Source organism: Cetorhinus maximus, chromosome 1 (assembly GCF_964194155.1).
Source record: "Cetorhinus maximus chromosome 1, sCetMax3.hap1.1, whole genome shotgun sequence".
Classification (NCBI taxonomy): domain Eukaryota; kingdom Metazoa; phylum Chordata; class Chondrichthyes; order Lamniformes; family Cetorhinidae; genus Cetorhinus; species Cetorhinus maximus.
In genome coordinates this window covers 212921095-212946439 of record NC_135879.1, presented here as the reverse complement: position 1 = coordinate 212946439, position 25345 = coordinate 212921095, and the positions used below count along the sequence as shown (strand labels likewise).

General features: G+C 42.7%; 1 protein-coding gene across 9 annotated transcripts in view; it reads left to right on the top strand.

Annotated features, from left to right (window-relative positions):
* Nucleotides 1–25345, top strand: part of ctif (CBP80/20-dependent translation initiation factor) — a 276809-nt gene that overhangs the window by 67563 nt on the left and 183901 nt on the right. For 3 of the 9 annotated variants that reach the window (XM_078552814.1, XM_078552799.1, XM_078552821.1), the window contains exon 2: nt 14417–14533. The exons of 4 other annotated variants lie outside the window; for them this stretch is intronic. The gene's annotated coding sequence lies outside the window, so the exon portion shown is untranslated. Of the gene's footprint in view, nt 1–14416; nt 14534–21406; nt 21505–25345 lie in introns of those variants that run through there. 2 more of the 9 variants (XM_078552816.1, XM_078552805.1) reach the window with 2 other exon arrangements.

The window sequence follows — 25345 nt, the reverse complement described above, 5'->3', positions numbered from 1 at the left end:
CAGAAGCAAAATATTTGTTCATTTCATCCACCATTTCCTTTTTATCTACTATTAACTCCCCATTGTCACTCTCTAGAGGGCCAACACTCACTTTCTAGCTAGCTTCCTCTCATAGTCTAATTTCTTTCTCCTGATTAATCTTATAGTCATTCTCTGCCATTCTTTATATTCTGACCAATCATCTGACCTGACACTCATCTTTGTGCAGTTATATGTTTTTTCCTTAAGTTTGATGCTTTCCTTAACTCCTTTAGTTAACCATGGATGGTGGGTCCACCCCGTAGAATTTTTCTTTATCGTAGGAATATACTTATTCTGTGTATTCAGAAATATCCCTTTAAATGTCTGCCACTGCTTCTCTATTGATCTATCCTCTGGCCCAGTATTCCAGTTCACTTCAGCTAGCTCAGCTTTCATGCCCACATAGTTACCCTTATTTAAGTTTAAAATATTAATCTTCTCCTTTTCAAACTGGATGTAAAATTTAATCATATTGTGGTCATTGCTACCTAGGGGTACCTTTACTCTGAGGTCATTAATTAATGCTGTCACATTATACAATACCAAGTCTAATATAACCTGTTCTCTGGTTGGTTCCACAATGTGCGGCTCTTAGAAACTCTCGAAAGCATTCTATGAATTCCTCATCCAGGCTACTACTGCCAATTTGGTTTTTCCAATTTATATATAGTTTAAGTCACCCATGATTATTGCTGTCCCTTCATCACAAGCACCCAATATTTCTTCTTGTATACTTTGTCCTACATTTGTGGCTACTATTAGGTTACCTGTAGACACTCCCACTAGTAACTTCTTTCCCCTGCTATTCCTCATCTCCACCCAAACCGATTCTACATCCTGATCTCCTGATCTCTAACTATTGCACAAATGCCATCCTTGATCAACAGTGCTACCCCTCCACCTTTACCCAGTTTCCTATTCTCTTTGAATGTCAGATACCCCTCAATATTCAGCACCCAACCCTTGTCATCCTGCAGCCACATCTCTGTAATGGCTATGAGATCATATTTCTTTACTTCAATGTGCGCTATCAATTCGTTTGCTTTGTTATGAATGTTACGCACACTCAGATACAACGCCTTTAGTATTGTCTTTTTGTTATCTTTGTCATAACTTTGACTTGGTGTATTCTTAGGTTTTTCTTCTCTTTGTCCCTTCCTGCCATTCTCTAAACCTCATTTCCTATATTACTATTTTGCTCTCCTGCCTTGATTTGCAACATCTACCCAAGCTTGATCCCTCACCTCCTTGTTTAGTTTAGAACCTCTGTACTCCCCTAGTTATGCGGCTCGCTAGAATACTGGTCCCAGCACAGTTCAGGTGTAGACCATCCCAATGGTACAGTCCCCACTTTCCCCAGTACTGATGCTAGTGCCCCATGAATCGGAATCCACTTCTCCCACACCAGTCTTTGAGCCACACATTAATTTCCCTAATCTTATTTGCCCTTCGCCAATTTGCACGTGGCTCACCTTTGAGGTTCTGCTTCTTAATTTGGTGCCTAGCTTCTCATACTGGCTATGCAGAACCCCCTTCCTCATCCTGCCTATGTTGATACCTACATGAACCAAGACAACTGGATCTTCCCCCTCCTACTGTGAGTTTTTCTCTAGCCCTGAACAAATGTCTCGAACCCTGGCACTGGACAGGCAACACAGCCATCTGGACTCTCGCTCTTTGCTGCAGAGATGTGTCAATTCCCGTCACTATACTGCCCCGTCCAACAACTACATTACTTTGTACTCCCCCTTGCTTGATTGGCTTGCTGTACCACATGGTGAGGCAGCTCATCCACCCCGCAGTTCCCACTCTCATCCAAACAAGCCAAAAGAACCTCAAAGCTGTTGGACAACTGCAGAGGCAGACACTCCTACCGGCTGGATCCCCTTACCTGCCTCGGCTGCAGTAATACCCTCCTGCCCCTGACCACCTTCCAAATCAGAAGATCCTATCCTAAGGGATGTGACTGCCTCCTGGTACAAAGCGTCCAGGTAACTTTCCCTCCCTGACGTGTCACAGTATCTGCAGCTCGGCCTCCAGCTCAATGACTCTGAGCTGAAGCTCCTCAAGCTGCAGACCGTTACTGCAGATGCGTTTGTCCTCAATCACACTGGTATCCAGGAGCTCCCACGTGCTGCAGCCACGACACATCACCTGTCCTACCATCCTTATGTCTTTTAATTAACTACTTAATTACTTCATTCAATTATTTATTTTATTTTATGTATTCTATTAATATTATCACAAATTCCTGTACTATTTTAAACCTTTGAAATAGAATAGACCGTAACCACTCGCCAGATACTTGCCAGATACTCACCAAACAGCTAGCTTCTTCCCCTGTAGCAGAGCAAGAACTTGTTCCTACAGGGTGAAAAAGTTAGAAAAAGCAAAGGAGCCCCTCCCTGAATTTCGTGATCAGCAAAGTGATCACCAAAGTGAGCTCTGAAGAAGAGTCATATGGACTTGAAACGTTAAGTCTGTTTCTCTTTCCACAGATGCTGCCAGACCTGCTGAGCTTTTCCAGCATTTTCTGTTTTTATTTCAGATTTCCAGCATGCACAGTATTTTGCTTTCATCACTGAATCTACATTTGGTCTCACTGTAGAGCAGACTCTTTTGTGGGCAAGAAATGCAGTATGTTAATTTGAAAGTACAAACAAATCACTGTTTCATCTGAAGGGAGTGTTTGGAGCTCTGGGAAGGGTTGGCCTTGTACCTCGTGTGCTTGCATTGCATGAGGAGAGGCATGGTTGTTGGGGATGATTGAAGGGTGGAGCAGGGTGTCGTAGACTAGGGCATGGCCCTTTCAGGCAGCTGAAGGGGAGGGGAGGCAGAGTTGCCTTTGTTGCTGGCGTCACTCAGGTGGTGGCAGAAATGATGGAACTTGAGGCTGATGTGGGGATCGCTAATCTTTGATTTGAGGGAAAAAACATGTCTGAAGCAGTGATATGGAAGGTTGCAACACCAGATGTGACAGCACAACTTGGAGATTGGAATGGCCTTGACAGGAAGCAGGATGGGAAGATGTGTAGTCAAGGTGGCTATGGGAGTCAATGGGCTTATGGTAAATATTGGTGAACAGATTGTCTCCAGAAATTAAGTTGGAGAAGTCAAGGTAAAGAATGGACAGAGGAAAGTGAAGGGGAAAAAGGATCAGGAGAGGCATTGGTATCTAAAAGTTGTTGAAGCTTGTGGTTCTCAACACCTTGAAGAAAAAAGTTTTGTAAAAACCCCATTGAGGCATACGTGGCTTAGGTGCAGCCAACTGTGAGCCATATATAAAACTCCTGGCTAAGCCTGGTCACCTGACAGAACTGTTTTTTCACCCCCTCATCTCATTGCCTACACTTTTGCATTTGGGGAGCTTGATGATATCAGCACAAGATAAAAGTGCAGGAAAGATCACATCATTCACACATATTTGTCAACAGAAGCCTGCTGATGAGCAGTGTTATGAAAACACAAACTAGAACCACTCCAAACCACGCTGATTTGGGGTGTTTCAGAAAACTGGTTGAATTCAGATCAGTTCCAGGCTCAGGTGTGTTTTGGGTTGAGTGGCACCAATTGTTTTTCTAAAAAATGGTTGCAATCCAAATTTTCTTCTAAAGTATCTCTGATAATTTTTGACAGTTAACACCTGGGAATTGCTGAGAGCAGATCCAATTGTTTGCCTATATTTGTTCACATATAACATTTCTGTCCCTCAGTTTGTGTGTCATATTAATATGGGAATATATTTATTGCCTGAACCTAGATAGTGTCATGGGGCTGAGTGATTTCTTCTCTTCCCCACTGCTAGTTGCTTTTATGTAATACCTTGCTCTTTTGGTTGCTAGGAAACAGGCTACTGCAACAGGCAGTTGCATGAATCAAAGAATCTCAGAGCACTGAAGGGACGCCCTTTGGCCCATCACGCCTGTGCTGCCTCTTTGAAAGAACTGTCCAATTTGGTCCCACAGCCCAGCTTTTTCCCCATAACCCCACAAATTAGTCATCTTCAAGTAGATGTCTAATTGCCCTTATAAAAGTTTGTATGGAATCTAATTGCACAACCCTTTGAGGTAGTGCATTCCAGATCTTATCAACCTGCTGTGTGAAAATAATTTCTCCTCATTTCTCCTCTAGTTCTTATTATTATTTTAAAACTATGACCTCTGATTACTGACCCATTTTCCAGAGGGAACCAATTTTTCCTACTATTTCTATCAAAACCCCTCATAATTTTGAATACCTCTATTTGATCTACCCTTAACCTTCCCTGCTCTAAGGAGAACAGTCCCAGCTTTTCCCTTCTCTCCACTTAATCGAGCTCCCTCATCCCTATAATCATCCTGGTAAACCTCCTCTGTATTCTTGGCAGGATCACGAGATCCCTCCAGAAAGCATGATTCCAGAATTGTATACTATACTCTGAGACCTAACCGGTATTTTCTAAAAGTTTAGCATGACTCCCTAGTTCTTGTATTCAGTGCCCCTTGTCAAGCCAAGTATCCCAAACACATTCTTAACTGGCTTCTCAACTTTTCTTGCCACCTTGAGAGACTCTTGAATATGGACCCTCAAGTCCCTCTGCACTCCCTTTTCTCAAATTAGTACCATATAGATTATACTTTCTCAAGTGTCACCGGGCACTGTTTCCCACAAACAAGATGCTGCTCTCAAGGTAAAAAGACGTTTTGCCTATCACAGAAATAATGTTATGAATTTCAGTGCCAGTGCGATGCCAGATATGTCCCAACGACTGGCAAATCATATCAAACAGCACGTTCCTTTGGCTGTTCACAATAGGTAGAGCACTGACTGCACTCAACCAACCCATGCTTGCAAAACCCAGAACAAAATGCCTAACATGAGGTGTGATTGGGTAGAATTTGCTGAAAATTGCAAGTGTGCTAAGAATTACACAAGCAATCAATTTAAGATCATCGGTTTGGCTCGCAATGTAGCTCACTTAGGCTTGCTAGAAGTTACATATGTAAAGACCTGACCTCTGTAGGCAAAAGGAATATGTCCAGACATTGCACCTTTTTGGAATAGATAAAAGCATGGAGGACAGTAGTTCCCTGGTGCATTTGTCACGGCAGCATTTCAACCAATCAGTACCCCTTTTCTCATGCAGTATAAATTGTTGTCCCCTTTGAAATTTGGCATTCTTGTCTGTCCCAGTGAATGCAAGATGAAAAGCTTCAGCAGCATGTCTCTTTTTTTCAGCAATACTCAAATTCTGTCCTGCCAAGCGACTAGTTTTGGTCTCTTCACTTGAGGATATACTTGCATTGGAGGTAGTTCAGAGAAGGTTCATTCAGCAGATTCCTGAGCTAAGGGGTTGGCTTATGAAGAAAGATTGAGCAGGTTATGCCCATACTCATTGAAGTTCTGAAGAATGAGATCTTAAGATCTTGAGGGGACTTGGCAGGGTGCATGCTGGGAAGATGTTTTCCATTGTCGGGAGTCTATAACTAGGGAGCACAGTTTAAAAATAATGGGTCTCCCATTTAAGATGAAGATGCGGAGGACTTTGTAATTCTCTTCCATGGAGAGCAGTGGAGGCTGCATCATTAAATATGTTCAAGGGTGAGTTAGATACCTTTTGACTGACGAGGGAGTCGAGGGTTATGGTAGGAAAGTAGAGTAGGGCAGGCAGGAAAGTGGAGTTAAGGCCAATCAACCATAATCTTATTGAATGGAGGAGCAGGCTCGAGCGGCCAAATGGCCTACTCTTCCTATTTTTTATTATCTAATGATCTCACCACGTTTTTTCCAGTGTATATCACTTCACAATTAGTTGCAATAAATTGCATTTGCCATGTGTCAGTCCATTTAACCACTTTTTCTATTTCCTCCTGAAGTCTGCCCCTTTTACTTTCACTATTTAATATGTTGCCAAATCTTGCATCATCCACAAATTTTGAAATTGTACTGTCACTACACCCAAATTCAGGTAACTTATGCATAACAAGAGAAGCAAATGTCCAAATACTAACCTTTGGAGGACTGTATGCAGTGGAGTCCGCCAATCAGTAAACGCATCTGTTCACCACTGCATCCTGCCTCTTATGTCTCAACCAAATCGACCAAATTCATAACCAGGATATTACTGTCCCTTCAACGCTGTGTGCTTCTATTTTCCGAATAAGCCTGTTAAGTTGCAGCATGGACTTAATGGCCAAATGGCCTATTTCTATGGCCTGATGACTCTGACTATGCAGTACTTTAGCCTTTTGAAAGTCCATGCATGTATCTACTGCACTACCTTCATCTACCTTCTTTCTTACTTCACCAAAAAACGCAAATCAGCTTAGTCAGACACCATCTGCCTGTAACAAACCCATGCTAGCTACCTCTTATTAATCCATGCTTCTCCAAGTCAGATTGAATTTGTCCTCAACTAGGTTCTCTTGTAGTTTTCTCACCACTGATGTTAGACTGATTGGCATGTAGTTACAGGTTTAATCCCTCCTTTTTTGAACAAGAATATAATGTTTGCAATATTTTAATCCTTTGGCACGACTCCATTACCCAAGGGATATTGAAAAAATATTGTTCTGCTGTCTCCACCCTAGCTTCCCTCTGTAACCTGGGATTCAACCCATCAACACTGTGACTAGTTAACTTTGAGTGATGCCAACCTATATAACACTATTTAATTTTATCCTGTCCAATGCCTCTACTTCCACCTGCCATGACATTAAGTTCATCCTGTTTTCTGAAGACAGATACAGAGTGCTCAGTCTGTGTCTCCATCATGGCTTCTGCTGCATCAAGATTTTCTTTCTTGTCCCTCCCTAATCAAGCCCACCATTCCTTCAACTGTCCTTTCACTTTTTAAATGTTTATAAAAGATTTTGAGTTCCCCTTTATATTACCTGCTAATTTTGTAACCATGGTCTTATTAGTTGGTCTTAAAATGTTTCATTCGCAGAATATTGTTTATAAACATTCTTAATTTCATCCAAGATATTCATTCATTAGGGCACATAATTGAGAATGTTATCCATGCCTGCAATGTGATTGTGTTCTCCACCATATACCAACAACAACTTGCATTTAGAAATCCTCCCAAGGCACTTCACAGGAGTTTTATCAAACAAAATTTTGACACCAAACCATATAAGGAGATATTAAGACAGATAACTGGTCAAAGAGTTAAACTTTAAGAAGTATCTTAATGGAAGAGAGAGAGAGACATGGAAAGGTTTAGGAAGGTAATTCCAGAGCTCCAAGCCTAGGCAGCTGAAGGCTTGGCTGCCAATAGTGGAGTGATGAAAACCAGAAGTGCAAGAGCCCAAAATTGGAGAGCTCAGAAGGAGGAAGTTTAGGAATGGCTGATGTCATGGAGTGATTTAAAAATGGGAATTTTAAAAGCGAGTTATCTAGGAGCCAGTGTAGATCAGCGAGCATAACATGTTTGGCATATGGGACTTGTTGCAAGTTGGGGCATTGGCAGCTGAACTTTGGATGAGCTCAAGGTTATGGGAAATGTAAGATGAGAGACTGGACTGGAGAGCATTGGAATAATCGAGTGTAACGGTAACAAAGGCATTGTTACGATCCCCATAGAGACTGATCACTTTTTAAAAGAGATGAATTTTCCAGTGACTGACAGAAATAACCAAAGGGCAAGATTTCACATTTTAAGATTTTGTAACAGAAACCAACTAAAATCAACGTAGATCAAACATTACCTAACAGGCAACTAATATACCAAACTCAAGAAAAGATACTTTAGTATTAATTAGTTAATGCAATCGAGATACATCTTACAACTCCATTGTCTGCATTGCACTTTTGGCAGGTGTATAGCAATACACGATTAAGTCTGAAGTTACTCCTAGCTTTCCAGCAGGTTCATTTCTCCCTACCACACCAAGCTGAATCTTCGAGTCCTTCGAAAATCATTCCACTCAGCCTGAGAATTCCAGAGCCCACCTTGATCAGCAAGGCCCTCCTCAACGACAGCTTGCCCCTTAAATCACCAAAACTCCCGTCTGCAATGTGCTCTTCTTTTTGAACAGAAGACCAGCTTTTACAAGCATTGTGCTTTGTTGTTAACTCAAACAGTTCACCCTGCTTTTCCCAGTAGTGGCTTTGCTGCTTCTCCACGCAGTAGCATCTGCCTTCTCTCTCTCTCTCTCTCTCTCTGGGCCTATATCCAAAAAGCAGCTGTCCCTTTTTTGCCAAGGTGTGAAAACTATCAATTTATTTTCAATAGGTTTCAGTTTGGGTTTCTTTCCTCATGACAACTAGATCACATGGGCCTGTCACAGGAAAGAGGTTTAGTGTGACCACCATCTCCCTGTCCAGAACATTCTATTTCACTTTAAATTAAAGGAGACATTTTAAAACATAACCTTGTGAAGTCCAATATTCGTAACAGCGTGGATGAGGTTTCAGCAACAGATGAGCTGAGGCACGGAAATGTAACACCTTTTCGAAAACAACACAATCCTGAAATTCTACTGGTGTTCTACCATCATTTCAATGAAACACTGACTGATCACCACCCACCTCGCCCCCCCACCCCCCCCACCGCCCCTCCCCAGAAATAGGTGAGACTGAGTTATATTGGGTACCTGCCAGTCTGGAATTTTCTGCATTTGCTTGTAAGAATCAGAAATTCCATTTGCTGCTTTAATGAAACAAGTGACAGGATAATAACAGCTTGAGCTTATCCTGACCATGGTTAGAGACTTGGTGTCTTAGTGGCAGCTATACGCACAGAGAGCGTAATAGGTGAGGTAAATGGCCCGCACAGTGTGTATGTGGGTCTCATGGATGCTTCTTAAATCAACCTTTTTGCTCGGTGGCCATTTGGAGTCATGTTGGGGACATGCTAAACCCCTCTTCTCTCCTGCAGAAAGTTGGGGCTGGTACTTAACGGCACAATAATGAGATTTTTATTCCTGCGATGCCACACAACCTCTCTGACCCAGAAGGGGAAATGCTGAAATCGCAGAGCCTCATTTCTTCACGATCATAAATTGTTCCTAGAGGTTTTTAAAATAACATAGTTTTTTTTAAAAGTCTTACTTTTCCTTTGTTTCTTTCTTTCTCTCAATCTAACATCAGGAGATTTAACTCCTGCAAGACTACAACTGTCAATGGGATCCATCTACCAGCGTTAAGGGCTATTGATCTCTTGTGTGCAAATCAGTTAGTGTTTAGGTCTCTTTTAAAGTGCATGTGACAGATGGATTGTTTCCGAGGCTTCTGAAGGAAGTCAGGGAGGAGATAGCAGATGCTCTGAGGATGATTTTCCAATCTTCAGTAGAAACAGGGGAGGTACCGGAGGATTGGAGAAATGCAAACGTAGTTCCATTGTTTAAAAAGGGGATCAAAGGAAATACCAAACGATTATAAGCCAGTTAGTCTTACATCAGTGGTGAGCAAATTAGTAGATTCAATCCTGAGAGATAGGATTAACTGTCACGTGGAAAGGCATGAACTAGTCAGGGATGGTCAGCATGGATTTGTTAAAGGAAGGTCTTGCCTCACAAATTTGATTGAATTCTTTGAGGAAGTGACAAGAAGGGTTGATGAAGGCAGTGCAGTGGATGTTGTGTACATGGATTTTAGCAAGGCATTTGACAAGGTACCACATGGCAGATTGGTCAGGAAAGTAAAAGCCCATGGGATTCGGGGTAATGTGCCAAACTGGATAAAAGGTTGGCTTTGTAACAGGAAACCAAGGGTAATGGTCGATGGATGCCCTTGCGAATGGAAAGTTGTCTCAAGTGGTGTTCCACAGGGCTCGGTGTTGGGACCCTTGCTGTTTGTGTTATATATTAACGATTTGGAAGTGAACGTGGGGGACACGATTGGGAAATTTGCAGATGACACAAAGATTGGCCGAGTAGTGGATAGTGTAGAGGATAGCCATAATCTCCAAAACAATATAGATGGGTTGGTGGAGTGGGCTGTAAAGTGGCAGATGGATTTTAACATAGAGAAGTGTGAGGTCATACATTTAGGAAGGTCAAACAGTCACAGGGATTACAAAATAAATGGGAATATACTAAGAGGGGTAGATGAAGTGAGAGATCTTGGCGTACAAGTACACAGGTCCCTGAAGGCAGCAGTTCAAGTAGACAAGGTCGTAAAGAAGGCATATGGAATGCTCTCCTTCATTGGCAGAGGTATAGAATATAAAAGTAAGGATATAATGTTGGAATTGTATAAAACACTTGTGAGGCCACAACTGGAGTATTGTGTGCAGTTCTGGTCACCACATTACAGGAAGGACGTAATAGCTCTGGAGAGAGTGCAGAGGAGGTTTACAAGAATGTTGCCAGGGTTAAAGTGTAGCTACGAGGAGAGATTGGATAGATAGGGGTTATTTTCCTTAGAACAAAGAAGGCTGAGAGGTGACTTGATTGAGGTGTACAAAATTATGAGGGGAATAGATAGAGTGGACAGGATAAAATTGTTTCCCTTGGTGGAGAATTCTAGAACCAGGGGACATAGATTCAAGATAAGTGGCAGAAGGTGTAGGGGGGACATGAGGAAGAACTTTTTTACGCAGAGGGTAGTGGGTGTCTGGAATTCGCTGCCCAAGTTGGTGGTAGAGGCACTTTTAAAAAGTACCTGGATCTGCACCTTAAGTGCTGTAAGCTGCAGGGCTATGGGCCGGGTGCAGGAAGGTGGGATTAGAAAGGGCACCTGGGTGTTCTCGGGCTGGCATGGACAAGATGGACTAAATGGCCTCCTTCTGTGCTGTAACTTTTCTATGGTTCTATGATGGTGTGGGATTTTAGATGGACATTCAAGATTCCCCATCTGTTGACTCTCCACCATGCTTTACTTCCTCCACAAAGAGAATCAACCTGGGTGACACGGATTTTCTCTTTAATTGTTTTGCTGACATGTGACGCTGCTTTTATTTGTCGTTAAGTCCAATCCTCCAACATAGGGACAGAAGCCGACCACAAGTCTGTTTGTGACCTGCCGTGCAATTTGATCATGGCTTATTTGTATCTCGACTTCGTTTACCTGCCTTAGATCCATACTCCTTGATATCCTTACTGAAAAAATCCATAAATTATGGTACTGAAAATTTCAGTTGACCCAGCACTGTCCAATCTGTCCAATCCCCTCCATCAGTAAGTCTACCCAACCCATTTCATCTGTGGAGGGAAGGCTAGGCCAAATTTCTCCTTATCTCCCGATGTAATTCAAGCACAATGCTCGAACATCCATTTAATCTCCATGTGTTGAAAATGATGTGTGATCTAGTTGAGATGTTTAAAATGATGACTGATTTAATGTGGTGAGTAGAGAGAAAAATTTCCTTTGGTAGGGGAATCCAGAACAAGGGTCACAATTTTGAAATTTGAGCTAGGCTATTCATCAGAGAAATCAGGAATGGTACACAAATGGTAATAGAAATCTGGAATTCTCTTCACCCAAAAGATTGTAGTTGCTGGGTTTGGTGTCTTTTCTTTGATCACAATGGCCTTTGATGATTTCATTCACAGGCATGAAGTCAGTTGCAAAAGTATCCTGAAGGCTGCCACCATCTGTCTTTCCAATCCATTAACTCTACCTGCCACTATGATGTCCAATTGCTTATACATCAAGTTTTTGAGAAGCAACAACATTCACATATAATATCTAAAATTGAAGTCAATCTATTCAGCTGCAATCTCCTTTTCCCATTCCCCTCTCTGGTCTGGCTCCTCACTTAGGCTGAGGCCAGTGGTACACATTTTCATCATCGTGTTTGAGCTTGAGCTGAGCTCTAAACCCTACATTCTACCCACCAGCAAGGCTTTCACAATCTCCTTTACCCTACTCCTACTGCAGAAATCTTCCTCTGTGCCTTTGGCATCTCTTGTGTTCAAATAATCCAGTTATCTCCATGCCAGCCTCCTGAATTTCATCCTACATAAAACACACCTGCCAAAACAATACCATCCACGTCTCATTCTGTAGTAAGTCTCGTTCCCCAGTAACCTTGTCCCTCCTAAGTTCCATCGTCTTCCCGTCCCTCAAACACTGAAACTGAAAACCTTTTGCTTGTCCATAAAATTTTTGAAATGGCACCACCTCTTTCTTTGCAATTTCTGCTGGCTTTATGCACCCATGTGCATTCTACTTTTCTGACTTTGGTCTCCTTTTTAAAAAATTATTCATTCATGGGATATGAACGTCACTGGGAAGAGCAGCAGTTTTGCCGATCCCAAATTGCCTTTGAGAAGGTGGTATTGTGCCTCTTTCTTGAATCGTGTGATGTAAGTGTAGGTAGATGCACGGTGAGCCTTTAATTTCCTGGGTTTGTAGTCTGTGCTTTCCCTAAAATCCTCTGCTTTGCCATCTCTCTTCAACTGATCTGGCATTTGGGTGTGCGTTTGGAGGAGAAATTGAGGAATATAGTAAGAAGGCAGCTTAGTGACTTTGATTTCTGAAAAAGAGGCAACCTTTGCTGATCAGTTTCTTAAAAATCGATGTACATTCTCATAACCTGCATTAATTTGGGATGGTCAGACAAGTGATTGTGCTGTCAATATGCTTTGATGAATAAACTTCTTTTTAGTTTAATGCTATTCGTATCAGTATGAAATTATCCTTTGCATTAAAAGCATCTACTGGTTTGGGCAGTTTCCTGATTCTGTTCCTAAACAGTGCCAGTTCTGATGCTGCTAACAGCAAGCTTCTTCATTTTCTGCAATATGAAGCACCACAATCAGTTTTCACATAATTAGTTTTTGTCATATTTAACACACAATGACTCACTGGATAAATGCACCATCTGCTGTCGTACTAACTCTCTCGGATCAGGAAGACTAAAGACTTGATCCACGGCCTGTGCTGAGTTAGCCAGAGTCGCTGTAAGGGCGGTGCAATTAACTTCCATGCCCTGGGCTATGGGAGGATAGAAAGGCCAGAATTATGGATTCTGGTCCTGTCTGGTTACTCCCTGCTAACAGTTGTGCATATGTGAACATTGGATGGGTCAACAATTACTTTTCAGCCCTCCCCCATTTTGCACCTCCCACAATGGTCAAATATTCTGATGTCAGAGGTGACAGATGTAGTTAGTGTGTGATTCCAGCAGCTTCTGTTTGAATTCAGATCTCCAGAATTAGTGGTCTTTTTGTAGATATGGTCTAAATGATCTTGGGGAAGGTAGCAGGTAAAGGAAGAGAGAACTTGTGTTCCGACCTTGCAAAGGTGAAGCAAAATAAAATAGAAGCTTTCGCTTTAGCTTTTGATGCCGTCCTCGTGCTTCATTCTAAAAAAATGTAAAGAACAATGAACTTTAAGATGTTTGAATATTTTTGCCTTTCTTTCAAACTAGCCTTGCATGTCAATATTTGAATTGACTTATATTGATGATTGCAGCTGTGCAATTGTACTGAATTATCACGAGCAGTGAAATACTTCTGTATTACCCTTGGATAATGTGCAGTGTCAGCTTAAGGGTCTGTAATGTCTTGGATTCTGTCTCCTGCAAACTAGTTATCTCCATGATATCGTTAGTATTCCTTATTAAATAATTAGGTTTCTTTAAATAATTAGGTTTTAGGTGTTGGCAAAAGAATAAAGGATGCTTGGGCGAATGTGAATGTGACAATACACAAGGAATACTGTGTTCTGATCAAGAGAAAATATTTTTCTTTCTGGCATTTCAGATTTTCAGCATTTTGTATGTTTTGAATCTCTAAAAGGGATTCTTTCTCTCTGTCTCTTTCTTGATTATATGTGTTTCAGACAACTGCAAATGTTCCACCTAATTTTCATTAGCCCAAGGTGCAAACAGTTCTGTAATTTTTGATGCAATGTGTAAATGGTGTCATCCTGTTGAAAAGCGGGGTTTAAGGCTTTTCAGTGACAACAGTGCCAATTTAAGGATCACAGTCACAGAATTGTTGCAGCACAGGAGGAAGCCATTCGGCCCATCGTGCCCGCCACAACATTCCATAGGAGCAATTCACCTAGTGCCACTCCCCTGTCTTCTCAACATAGCCCTGCACATTCTTCCTTTTCAGATAATAACCCAATTCCCTCTTGAATGTCTAGATTGAAACTGCTTCCACCACACTCTCAGGGAGCGTATTCCAGATCCTATACACTCGCTGCTTGAAAATAGTTTTCCTCACGTTGCCATTGCTTCTTTTGCCAATTGCCTTAAATCACAGAAGAAGAGTCATATAGACTCAAAACATTAACTCTGTTTCTCTATCCACAGATGCTGCCAGACTCGCTGAGTCTTTCCAGGATTTTCTGTTTTTCTTTCAGATTTCCAGCATCCACAGTATTTTGATTTTACCTTAAATCTATGTCTCCTTGTTCTCGATCCTTCCACCAATGGGAATATTTTTTCTCTATCTACTCTGTCCAGACCCCTCATGATTTTGAATACCTCTATCAGTTTTTTATTCTTTCACAGGATGTGGGCATCGCTGACTAGGCCAGCATTTGTTGCCATCCCTAGCTGCTCTTGAGAAGGGATGGGCAACTGGTGGAAGGATTGAGAACAAGAGGACACAGATTTAAAGTCATTAAGGTAAATCTCCTCTCAACTTTCTCCAAGGAAAACAGTCCCAGTTTCAGCAATCTATCTTCATAACTGAAGTTCCTTAGCCTTTTGGACCATTCTGTGAATCTTTTCTGCATTTTGTCTAATTCCTTTGCATCCTTCCTTAAGTGTGGCACACACAACTGGATGCAATATGTCAGCTGAGGCTGAACCAGTGTTTTATACAAATTTAACACAACTTCCTTGATTTTATACTCTTTACCCCTATGCCTAAAATTCTGTGTACTTTAACTGCTCTTTCAACCTGTCCTGCAACCTTCAATGATTCCTGCACATATATACTCAAGTCCCTCTGCTCCTGCACCCTCTTGAGAATTGTCCCCTTTATTTTATATTGTCTCTCCATGTTCTTCCTTCAGAAATGCCACTTGTCTGTCCATTCCACCAACCTGTGTGTCCTTTTGAGAGGTGAGCTGGCGAGAGTGGACTGGATACAGCTATTGAAAGGAAAAGGCGAGATGTCCTCCTGTGGCTATTCCCCTGCAAAACAGATATACCGCTTTGGATACTGTTGAAGGGAATGGCCTCTCAGGGGAAAGCAGCAACAGCCACATTCGTTGCACCATGGTTGGCTCTGCTGCACAGGGGAGGAGTAAAAAGTGTGGGAATGCAATAGTTATAGGGGATTCAATTGCAAGGGGAATAGATAGGCGTTTCTGTGGCTGCAAACGAGACTCCAGGATAGTATTGCCTCCCTGGTGCTAGGGTCAAGGATGTCTCAGAGCGGCTACAGGACATTCTGAAAGGGGAGGGCGAACAGCCAGTGGTTGTGGTACACATTGGTACAAATGACATAGGTTAAAAAACAGAAATGAGGTCCTAAAAGCAGAATATAGGGAGTTAGGAAGTAAGTTGAAAAGTAGAACCTCAAAGGTAGTGATCTCAGGATTACTACCAGTGCCACATGCTAGTCAGAGTAGAAATAGCAGGATATATCGGATGAATACATGGATGAAGAGATGGTGTGAGGGGGAGGGTTTCAGATTCCTAGGACATTAGGACTGGTTCTGGGGGAGGTGGGACCAGTGCAAACTGGATGGGTTACACCTGGGCAGGACCGGGACTGATGTCCTAGGGGGAATATTTGCTAGAGTGGTTGGGGATGGTTTAAACTAAAATGACAGGGGGATGGGAACCTATGCAAGGAATCAGAGGAAGGGGAATCAAGGACAAGAACAAAAGACAGAAAGGGGAATAAGAAAAGTGATAGTCAGAGAAATCAAGGCAAGAATCAAACAGGGCCTCAGTGAAAATTAGTGGGAACGGGACAAGTAATGTTAAAAAGACATGCCTTAAGGCTTTTTGCCTTAATGCGAGGAGCATTCACAATAAAGTGGATGAATTAACCACGCAAATAGATGTAAACAGGTATGATATAGTCGGGATTACGGAGACATGGCTGTAGGGTGACCAGGGATGGGAACTGAACATCCAGGGGCATTCAGTGTTTAGGAAGGACAGACAAAAAGGAAAAGGCGGTGGAGTTGCATTGCTGGTTAAAGAGGAAGTTAATGCAATAGTGAGGAAAGATATTAGCTCCGACGATTTGGAATCTGTATGGGTAGAGCTGAGAAACACTAAGGGGCAAAAAATGTTAGTAGGGGTTGTATATAGACCCCCAAACTGTAGTGGTGATGTTGGGAATGGCATTAAACAGGAAATTAGAGACGCATGCAATAAAGGAACATCTGTAATTATAGGTGACTTTAATCTGCATATAAATTGGGCAAATCAAATTAGTAACAATACCGTAGAGGAGGAATTCCTGGAGTGTATATGGGATGTTTTTCTGGACCAATATGTTGAGGAACCAACTAGAGAACAGGCCATCCTAGACTGGGTATTGTGTAATGAGAAAAGAATAATTGGCAATCTCGTTGTGTGAGGCCCCTTGGGGATGAGCGACCATAATATGATATAATTCTTCATCGAGATGGAGAGTGACGTAGTTGATTCTGAGACTAGGGTCCTGAATCTTAATAAAGGAAACTACGATGGTTTGAGGCGCGAGTTGGCTATGATGGATTGAGAAATGTTACTTAAAAGATGATGGTGGATAGGCAATGGCAAACATTCAAAGAGTGCATGGGTGAACTGCAACAATTGTTTATTCCTGTCTGGCGCAAAAGTAAAACAGGAAAGGTGGCCAAACCATGGCTTACAAGAGAAATTCGAGATAGTATTAGATGCAAGGAAGAGGCATACAAATTGGACAGAAAAAACAACAGACCTGAGGATTGGGAGCAGTTTAGAATTGATCAAAGGAGGACAAAGGGGTTGATTAAGAAGGGGAAAATAGAGTATGAGAGTAAGCTTGCAGGGAACATAAAAACTGACTGTAAAAGTTTCTATAGGTATGTGAAGAGAAAAAGATTGGTGAAGACAAATGTAGGTCCCTTACAGTCAGAAGCAGGGGAATTTATAATGGGGAACAAAGGAACGGCTGACCAACTAAATACATACTTTGGTTCTGTCTTCACAAAGGAAGACACAAATAACATACCAGAAATGTTGGGGAACACAGGGTTTAGTGAGAGGGAAGAACTGAAAGAAATCAGTATTAGTAAGGAAATGGTGTTGGGGAAATTGATGGGATTGAAGGCCGATAAATCCCCGGGGCCTTATAATCTACATCCCAGAGTACTTAAGGAAGTGGCCCGAGAAATAGTGGGTGCATTGGTGGTCATGTTCCGAGATTCTATAGACGGTGGAACAGTTCCTACAGATTGGAGGGTAGCTAATGTAACCCCACTATTTAAAAAGGGAGGCAGAGAGAAAACAGGGAATTATAGACCAGTCAGCCTGACATCGGTAGTGGGGAAATTTCTAGAGTCCATTATAAAAGATTTAATAGCTGAGCATGTGGAAAACAGTGGCAGAATCGGACAGAGTCAGCATTGATTTACGAAAGGAAAATCATGCTGGACAAGTCTACTGGAATTTTTCGAGGATGTAACTAGTAGAGTTGATGATAGGGAGCTAGTGGATGTGGTTTATTTGGACTTTCAGAAGGTTTTCGACAAAGTCCCACATAAGAGATTGGCGTTTAAAATTAAAGTGCATGGGATTGGGGGTAGTGTATTGAGATGGATAGAAAACTGGTTGGCAGACAGGAAACAAAGAATAGGAATAAATGGGTCTTTTTCCGAATGGCAAGCAGTGACTAGTGGGTACCGCAGGGATTGGTGCTGGGACCCCAGTTATTCACAATATATATTAATGATTTAGATGAGGGAACTAAACGTAATATCGCCAAATTTGCAGATGACACAAAGCTGAGTGAGAGGGTGAGTTGTGAGGAGGATGCAGAGATGCTTCAGCGTGATTTAGACAAGCTGAGTGAGTAGGCAAATGCATGGCAGATGCAGTATAATGTGGATAAATATGAGGTTGTCCACTTTGGGAGCAAAATCAGGAAGGCAGAATATTATCTGGTTATAAATTGAGAGAGGGGAATGTGCAACGAGATCAGGGTGTCCTGGTGCACCAGTTGCAGAAGGTAAGCATGCAGGTGCAGCAGACGGTAAAGAAGGCATATGGTATGTTGGCCTTCATAGCCAGAGGATTCGAGTACAGGAACAGGGATGCCTTGCGGCAATTGTACAAGGCCTTGGTGAGACCACACCTGGAATATTGTGTGCAGTTTTGGTCTCCTTATCTGAGGAAGGATATACTTGCTATAGAGGGAGTGTAGCGAAGGTTTACCAGACTGATTCCTGGGATGGCGGGATTGAGATATGAGGAGAGATTGAGTCGTTTAGGATTATATTCGCTGGAGTTCAGAAGAATGAGGGGGGATCTCATAGAAACTGATAAAATTCTAACAGGACTAGACAGGGTAGATGCAGGAAGGATGTTCCCGATGGTGGGGGAGTCCAGAACCAGGGGTCACAGTCTGAGGATACGGGGTAGACCATTTAGGACTGAAATGAGGAGAAATTTCTTCACCCAGCATGGTGAGCCTGTGGAATTCACTGCCACAGAAAGTAGTTGAGGCCGAAACATTGTATGTTTTCAAGAAGGAATTAGATATAGCTCTTGGGAAGAAAGGGATCAAAGGATATGGGGAGAAAGCGGGAGCAGGCTATTGAGTTGGATGATCAGCCAGGATCATAATGAATGGCGGGGCAGACTTGAAGGGCCGAATCGCCTCCTCCTCCTAGTTTCTATGCATGTTTCTATGTATGTCCCCATAAAGAAAAAGGGTGGTACTGCCAAATCTAAAGCCCCCTGGTTATCCAGAAGCATACAGCGTAAGGTAAAGCAGAAAAAGAAAGCTTATGACAGTCACAAAAGACTTAATACTGTAGAAAGCCTAGAGGAGTATAGAAAGTACTGCGATGAAGTATAAATGGAAATTAGGAAAGCAAAGAGAGGATACGAAAAAATATTGGCAGGTAAGATCAAAGAAAATCCTAAGATGTTTTCGCAGTGGGTTAATGCAGAAGGTGTGGGCAGGGTTCTCAATGAGTACTTTGTCTCTGTCTTCATGAAGGAGAGGGATGACTAAAAGCTAGTTCACAAGTACAAAAAGTAATCCAAACGGTTTTATCTCTAGACGATTGAAATTCAGAAGTGAAGAAGTGACATTACAGTTATACAGAGTTGTGGTTGGACTATCCATCTGCAATATAGTGCTCAGTTTTGGGCACTTGGCTTCAGGAAGGATAAAAGCTGGAATAAAAACTGAAAAGCTGGAAATACGCAGCAGGTCTGACAGCATCTGTGGACATAGAAACCGGATTAATGTTTTAGGTCTGTGACTTTTTACCAGAACTGGGAAACTGGGAGAAGTTGGAAATGTGATAGGTTTTGAGTAAGTAAGGTGGCGGGGGGGCAGGGGAAAAAAGTGAGGTAAAGAACAAAAGAAGTCTAAGATAGGGTGGAGAGCAGGAAGATTAAAAGACAAAAGGTTTCATGGTGCAAAGCCAAAGGGACTGGTAATGGGACAAGAAACAAAAAATGTGTCTAGAGGAGGTTTGAATGACAGGATCATGAATAGCTGCTGTTTGAAAGCAAACATAAAGCAAAATGAGACAGAAACAGGAGTGAATAAAAACAAACCAAAAAAAAAGAAACAAATGAGGGCAGAGAATAAGATACAATATTGTTGAACTCAATGTTGAGTCTGGAAAGCTGTAGATAGCCGATTCAAAAGATGAGGTACTGTTCCCTGGGCTTGCATTGAGCGACATTGGAACACTGCAATCGGCCAAGGATAGAAAGGTCAGAGTGGGAGCAAGGTGGAGAATTAAAATGACAAGTGACTGGATGCTCAGGGTCATGCTTGAACTGAGTGGAGGTGTTCCACAAAGATGTCATCCAGTCTGCATTTGGTCTCTGCTTTGTAGAGGAGACCACATCATGAGCAGCAAATACAGTATACTAAATTGAAAGAAGTAGAAGTACATCACTGTTTCACCTGGAAGGAGTGTTTGAGGCCTTGAATGGTGAGAAGGGAGGAGAAAGAGTGGGTTTTGTATCTTCTGCACTTGCATGGAAAGATGCCATAGGAAAGGTGACTGAGGAGTGGACCAATGTATTGCAGAGGAAACTGTCTCTTCGGCATACTGACAGGGCAGGGAAGGGGAAGATGTGCTTGATGATTACATCCTGCTTGAGCTGCTGGAAATGGTGGAGGATAATCCTTTGAATATGGAGGTTGGTAGGATAGAAGGTGAGGTCAAGGGGAACCCTTATTATGGTTCTGGAAGGGAGAGGAAGGAGTGAGGGCAGAAGTGTGGGAATGGGTCAGACACGATTGAAGGCACTGTCAATCACAGAGGGGAGTAATCCTTAACTGAGGAAAAAGGAAGATGTATCAAAAACGCTAGTGAAAAAGATTAGAAAATTTAGATAAGGAAGATCTGAACAAATGCAATGGAGATGGAGAAATTGGGAGGGTGGAATAGAGCCCTTTTGAAAATGGGGTGTGAGGAAGTGTAGTTGATGTAGCTATGGGAGTCAGTGGTCTTATAGTGAATATTAGTTGATAGCCTATCTCCAGCAATGGAGACAGAGAAGTTGAGGAAGGGAAGAGAAGAGTTAGAGATGGACCATGTGAAGATGAGACAATGGTTGAAATTGGAAGCAAAGTTGAAATTTTCCAGTTCAGGAAGTGGCGCCAATACCATCTTGAATGTACCAGAAAAGAGGTGAGGGAAGAGACTTGATTAGGACTGTAACAAAGAATGTTCCACTTGTCCTACAAAAAGATAGCTACAGCTTAGGACCCATGCAGGTACCTTTTATTTGGAGGAAGTGAGTGGAGTTGAAGGAGAATGAAGAGTTCAATGTGAGAACGAGTTCAGCCAGGCAGGGGAGGGTGGTGGTTGGGGGGCTGATTGGGCATCCATTCAAGGAAGAAGAAGAGAGCTCTCAGATTGTCCTGGGGGGGGTGGGGTAAAGGAGTAGAGAGATTGGGTGTCCATGGTGAAGAGGAGATGGTTAGGGCTGGAAAATTGGAGACTGTTAAAGTGACAGCAGACATTTGAAGAGCCATGGGAAGAGACTAGATAGGGAGGGGAAGAAAAGTCACAATAGGAAGAAATCAGTTAAGTGGGGCAGAAACGAGCTGAAACATGGTCTACCAGAGCTGTACTGTTTTTGGTCTTAGGGAAGAAGATAGAAATGGACTGTCTGGGATTGAGGGCCACGAGGTTAGGGGCCAGGAAGGGAAGATTTCCAGAGGGTGGTGACAGCCCCAAAAGCAATGGCTTAAAGTTTGATCCGGCAACATCTGTGGAGAGAAATAGAGTTAAAGTTTCATGTCAAGGTGACCTATGAAGATATTTGCCTGACCTGCTCAGTATTTCCAGAGTTTTTTTGTTTTAATTTCAGATTTCCAGCATCTGCAGTATTTTGCTTTGATTTGATGTTCGATGTTGGACTCATGGTCCTGGGGACTAGAGGAAGTGGCGGAGAATTGCTAGGTAAAGGTCAGTACACCAGATAACAAGGGCATCACCCTTGTCAGCAGGTTTTATGACGATGTTAGGGCTGGACTTGAGAGAACAGAGTGCAGCAAGTTCAGAGGTAGGCAGGTTAAAGTGAGTGAGGAGAGCAGAGAAATTGAGACGATCAATATTAGGCCAGCAGTTCTGAATGATTAGATCTAGAGAGAGTAAGAGGTCAGAGAGAGGGATCCAGGTGAAAGAAGGATGCTGGAATCGGATAAGAGGATCCATTGTGCAGGAGGAGGACTCCTGGCTAAAGAAGTGAGTGCAGGGGCAATAGTGACAGAGAAGAGTTCAGCATTGTGCTAAGCCCTCAATTCATCGAGGTGGGGGCATAAAGAGATGAAGCTGATGCCTTTGTTAAGGATAGATTTCAGAGTCAGAGAGGGGAAGGTCAGAGGTTATTGTGAATACAGGCAAGGGTTAAGTTTGAAGAAGGGATGGGATCAGAGGGAAGTGAGGGGGGAAGAAAGATCCAGAAGGGTGTTGGTACCCTTGAGTTGTTGAACCTTGTGATCCTTCACACCTGAAAGGAAGAAAACATATTTCGTTTTCAAGAAAGATATTTTGACCTTGGGGAGGGGCATTGCTGATTCAACAAAATGATATCAAGGCTTAAAGGGTTAAATTATGAGGACAGATTGCAAACACTTGGTTTGAATTCCTTTATGTTTAGGAGGTTGAGAGGAGATCTAATTGAAGTGTTTAAAACGATAAGGTGGAATCATCCCAGATTTACACACAATGCGGTAGCTGGCAGGAAAAAGTCGTTTTACTTGCTGGCCGCAATGGCGGGTTTTTGTACCGTATCGCCCCATCCCTGCCTCATTAATTATGCAGCCACAGGAAACACGCTGTCTCGCTGGCGGGCAGCCTCTGATTTGCCTGCCACACTAGTTCCTCACACAGGGCTTCATATTTAAACTGCAGCCTCACACTGTCGACAGCTGCAGGGCTAGGGCTTGCTTGGGGAAGGGGAAGAAGTGACCTCAAAATAAGGGAAGAGGTTGCAGGATGAGGGCTGTACTCGGGAAGGGGGGTATGCCAGGGTGCGAGTGGGGGCACATTTGATCTGTACATATGGCCTCAAGATGGTGAGGGCTGAGGAGGCAGTCTCCAGAGCAGATGAGACCAGATGGAGATGTGAGGGTGTGTATGAGAGAAAGTGAGTGTTGATGTCCCTTGAGCTGGCAGTGAGTGAGATGCCAGTGGATGTGCGATGGGTGAGTTTAGAGTGGTAAGATGGCGCCTTACCCTGGCGGCATGAATGAAATCATTCATCCATTTTCTGTGCTGGATGGCCTTTTGTGCAGCATTGGCACTGATCACCTCCGCCACTGCCTCCCAAGCTAGGGTGGTGAGACTGATGGGGCTCCTGCGGTCAGAGCAGGGGTGGAGGACATTGTGGCAGACCTCCACGGTGTCCAGAAGGCATCCCAGGGATACGTCACTGAATTGGGGGGGGCTGCACTCCTCTTGGCTTATGGGGCTTATGTCTTTACCAGAGCAGTCCAGAGCTTTTTTTAAAATCATTGATTGGATGTGGGCATCGCTGGCTAGACCAGCATTTATTGCCCATCTCTAATTGCCCTTGAGAAGGCATTTTATTTTTTTAAAAGAAGTCAACCACACACATTGCTGTGGGTCTGGAGTCACATGTAGGCCAGATCAGGTAATGACGGCAGATTTTCTTCCCTAATGTGAACCTATTAGTAAACCAGATGGGTTTTTACGACAATCGACAATGGTATAATGGTCATTATTAGACTTTTAATTCCAGATCTTTTCCATTTAATTCAAATTTCACCATCTTCCATGGGAACCCAGGTCCCCAGAGCATTTCCCTGGGTCTCTGGATTACTAGTTGACCCCAGGTGAGCTTCCAACCACACATCCATGCTATCAATAAGACCACCTATTTCCGCCTCCATACTGTCACACAACTTTTCCCCTTAGCTGATCTGCTGAAACTCTCTAGGCTTTGTTAGCTCTAAACCTGACTATTCCAAAGCACTCCTGGCTAGTCTGCCCTGTTCTAACCTCTAAAAACTTGAAATCATTGAGAACTCTGCTGCCCATGTCCAAACTTGCATCAAGTCCAATTCACCCATCACCCCTGTGTCTGCTGACTTACATTGGCTCCAAATTAAGCGACGTCTTAATCTTTAAACTTCGCACCCTTGTTTTTAAATTTTTCCTTGGCTTCGCCCGTCCCTATCTCTGTAACCTCCTCCAGCCCTATAACCCCTTTGAGATAACTGTGCTCAGCTAATTCTAGCCTCTTCAGCATCCCTAATTTTAATTGCTGCACCATTGGTGGCCATGCCTTCAGCTACGAAGGCCCTAAGCCCTGGAATTTCTTCCCTAACCTCTCTGCCTATCTACTTCTCTCTTTCCTCATTTAAGATGCTCCTTAAAACCTCTGTCTTTGTCCAAGCACGTGGTCATCTGCTCAAATATCCCCTTTGTGACTTGGTGTCGAATTTTGTTTGATAACTCTCTTGTGAAGGCCACGGAGGGATTTAAAAACCAGGACTATGTTAAAGGTAATAGATAAATTCAAGTTGTTAACAAAAATAAAAATATTCTGCTTTGACACCTGTTTTTGAAAAAAAGATTTAGGCAATGTCATTCTATATATTTACTTTTATTTAGGCAATTTATCCTTTGGCCATGTGGGTTACATTCTGACCCATCTGCAAACCTGCTGATGGCAGCTGTCTATAAATAGCTGCAGTGATTTAAATCTTTGCCAACATGGCATCAGCTACGATTTAGTGAGGATTAGCCATGTTTATGTTGCTCTTCGGAGTCATGTGACTCACTGCTGCTGTCCTTCGTGCCAAGTGGTGTATGGGCTAATTCAGTTTGTCATTGGCCCTCTGTCCCTTGAATGGCTGTAACTGGTGGGATTAGCAGGAGCTTTGCAAAATACAAGGAGACGGCTTCAGCGTAGAAATGGAAACAAAAGCCACTCTTTCCAGAAAGGCTTCTCCTTTGTTTGAAAGTGCTGAGAGTTTGCCAGGACTTTTTTCAAGAGGAACTCAGCCTACTTTTTTGCTAAATCTTTTTAGTTTTCTCTCAAATAAACTGTTAATGTGGACAATTACTGTAATGAATATTGTCGGAGGGGTATAATTTGACTATAAAAATCTTGACTTTTAAAAATTAAAGGAATCTTTTTCCTAATTCCTTTAGAGAAGCCAACTTTTTTTTAAAAACAAAAGTCCCCTGGGGCCCACTATGTTGCCTATGGATGCTGAGAAAGAGATGCCCATTTGACTGAGTGATGTGTGTGTGTCTGTTTTATTGTCAGTTTTGAGTGCTAATCAGCTCACTCGGTGCAGAGCTGGAACAACCAGTAAAGTCCTGGCTCTGTATTTTGTTTGTGTTGCCTGTTAATGTTGGAGGAGTACTGGCTTGTGTTTAGCTGCAGCACTATCCATGATGGAATAACATTCACTCACTGGGTTAAAACAAAAAACTACTGCGGATGTTGGAAATCCAAAACAAAAACAGAATTACCTGGAAAAACTGGCTCATGCAGCCCTCCTAGTGACCAGTTTAGAGTAATGTTGGCAGAGGCCTGAGAGTAAGTCAATATCCACCCTCTCAAGTCCCTTGAGGATCTTACATGTTTCATAAGATCGCCTCTCATTCTTCTAAGCTCTAATGGATACAGGCTCATAGGATAACCCCCCTCATCCCAGGTATCAGTTGAGTGAACCATCTCTGAGCTGCTTCTAACGCAATTATGTCCTTTCTTAAATAAGGAGACCAAAACTGTACACAGTACTCTAGTTGTAGTCTCACCAATACCAAA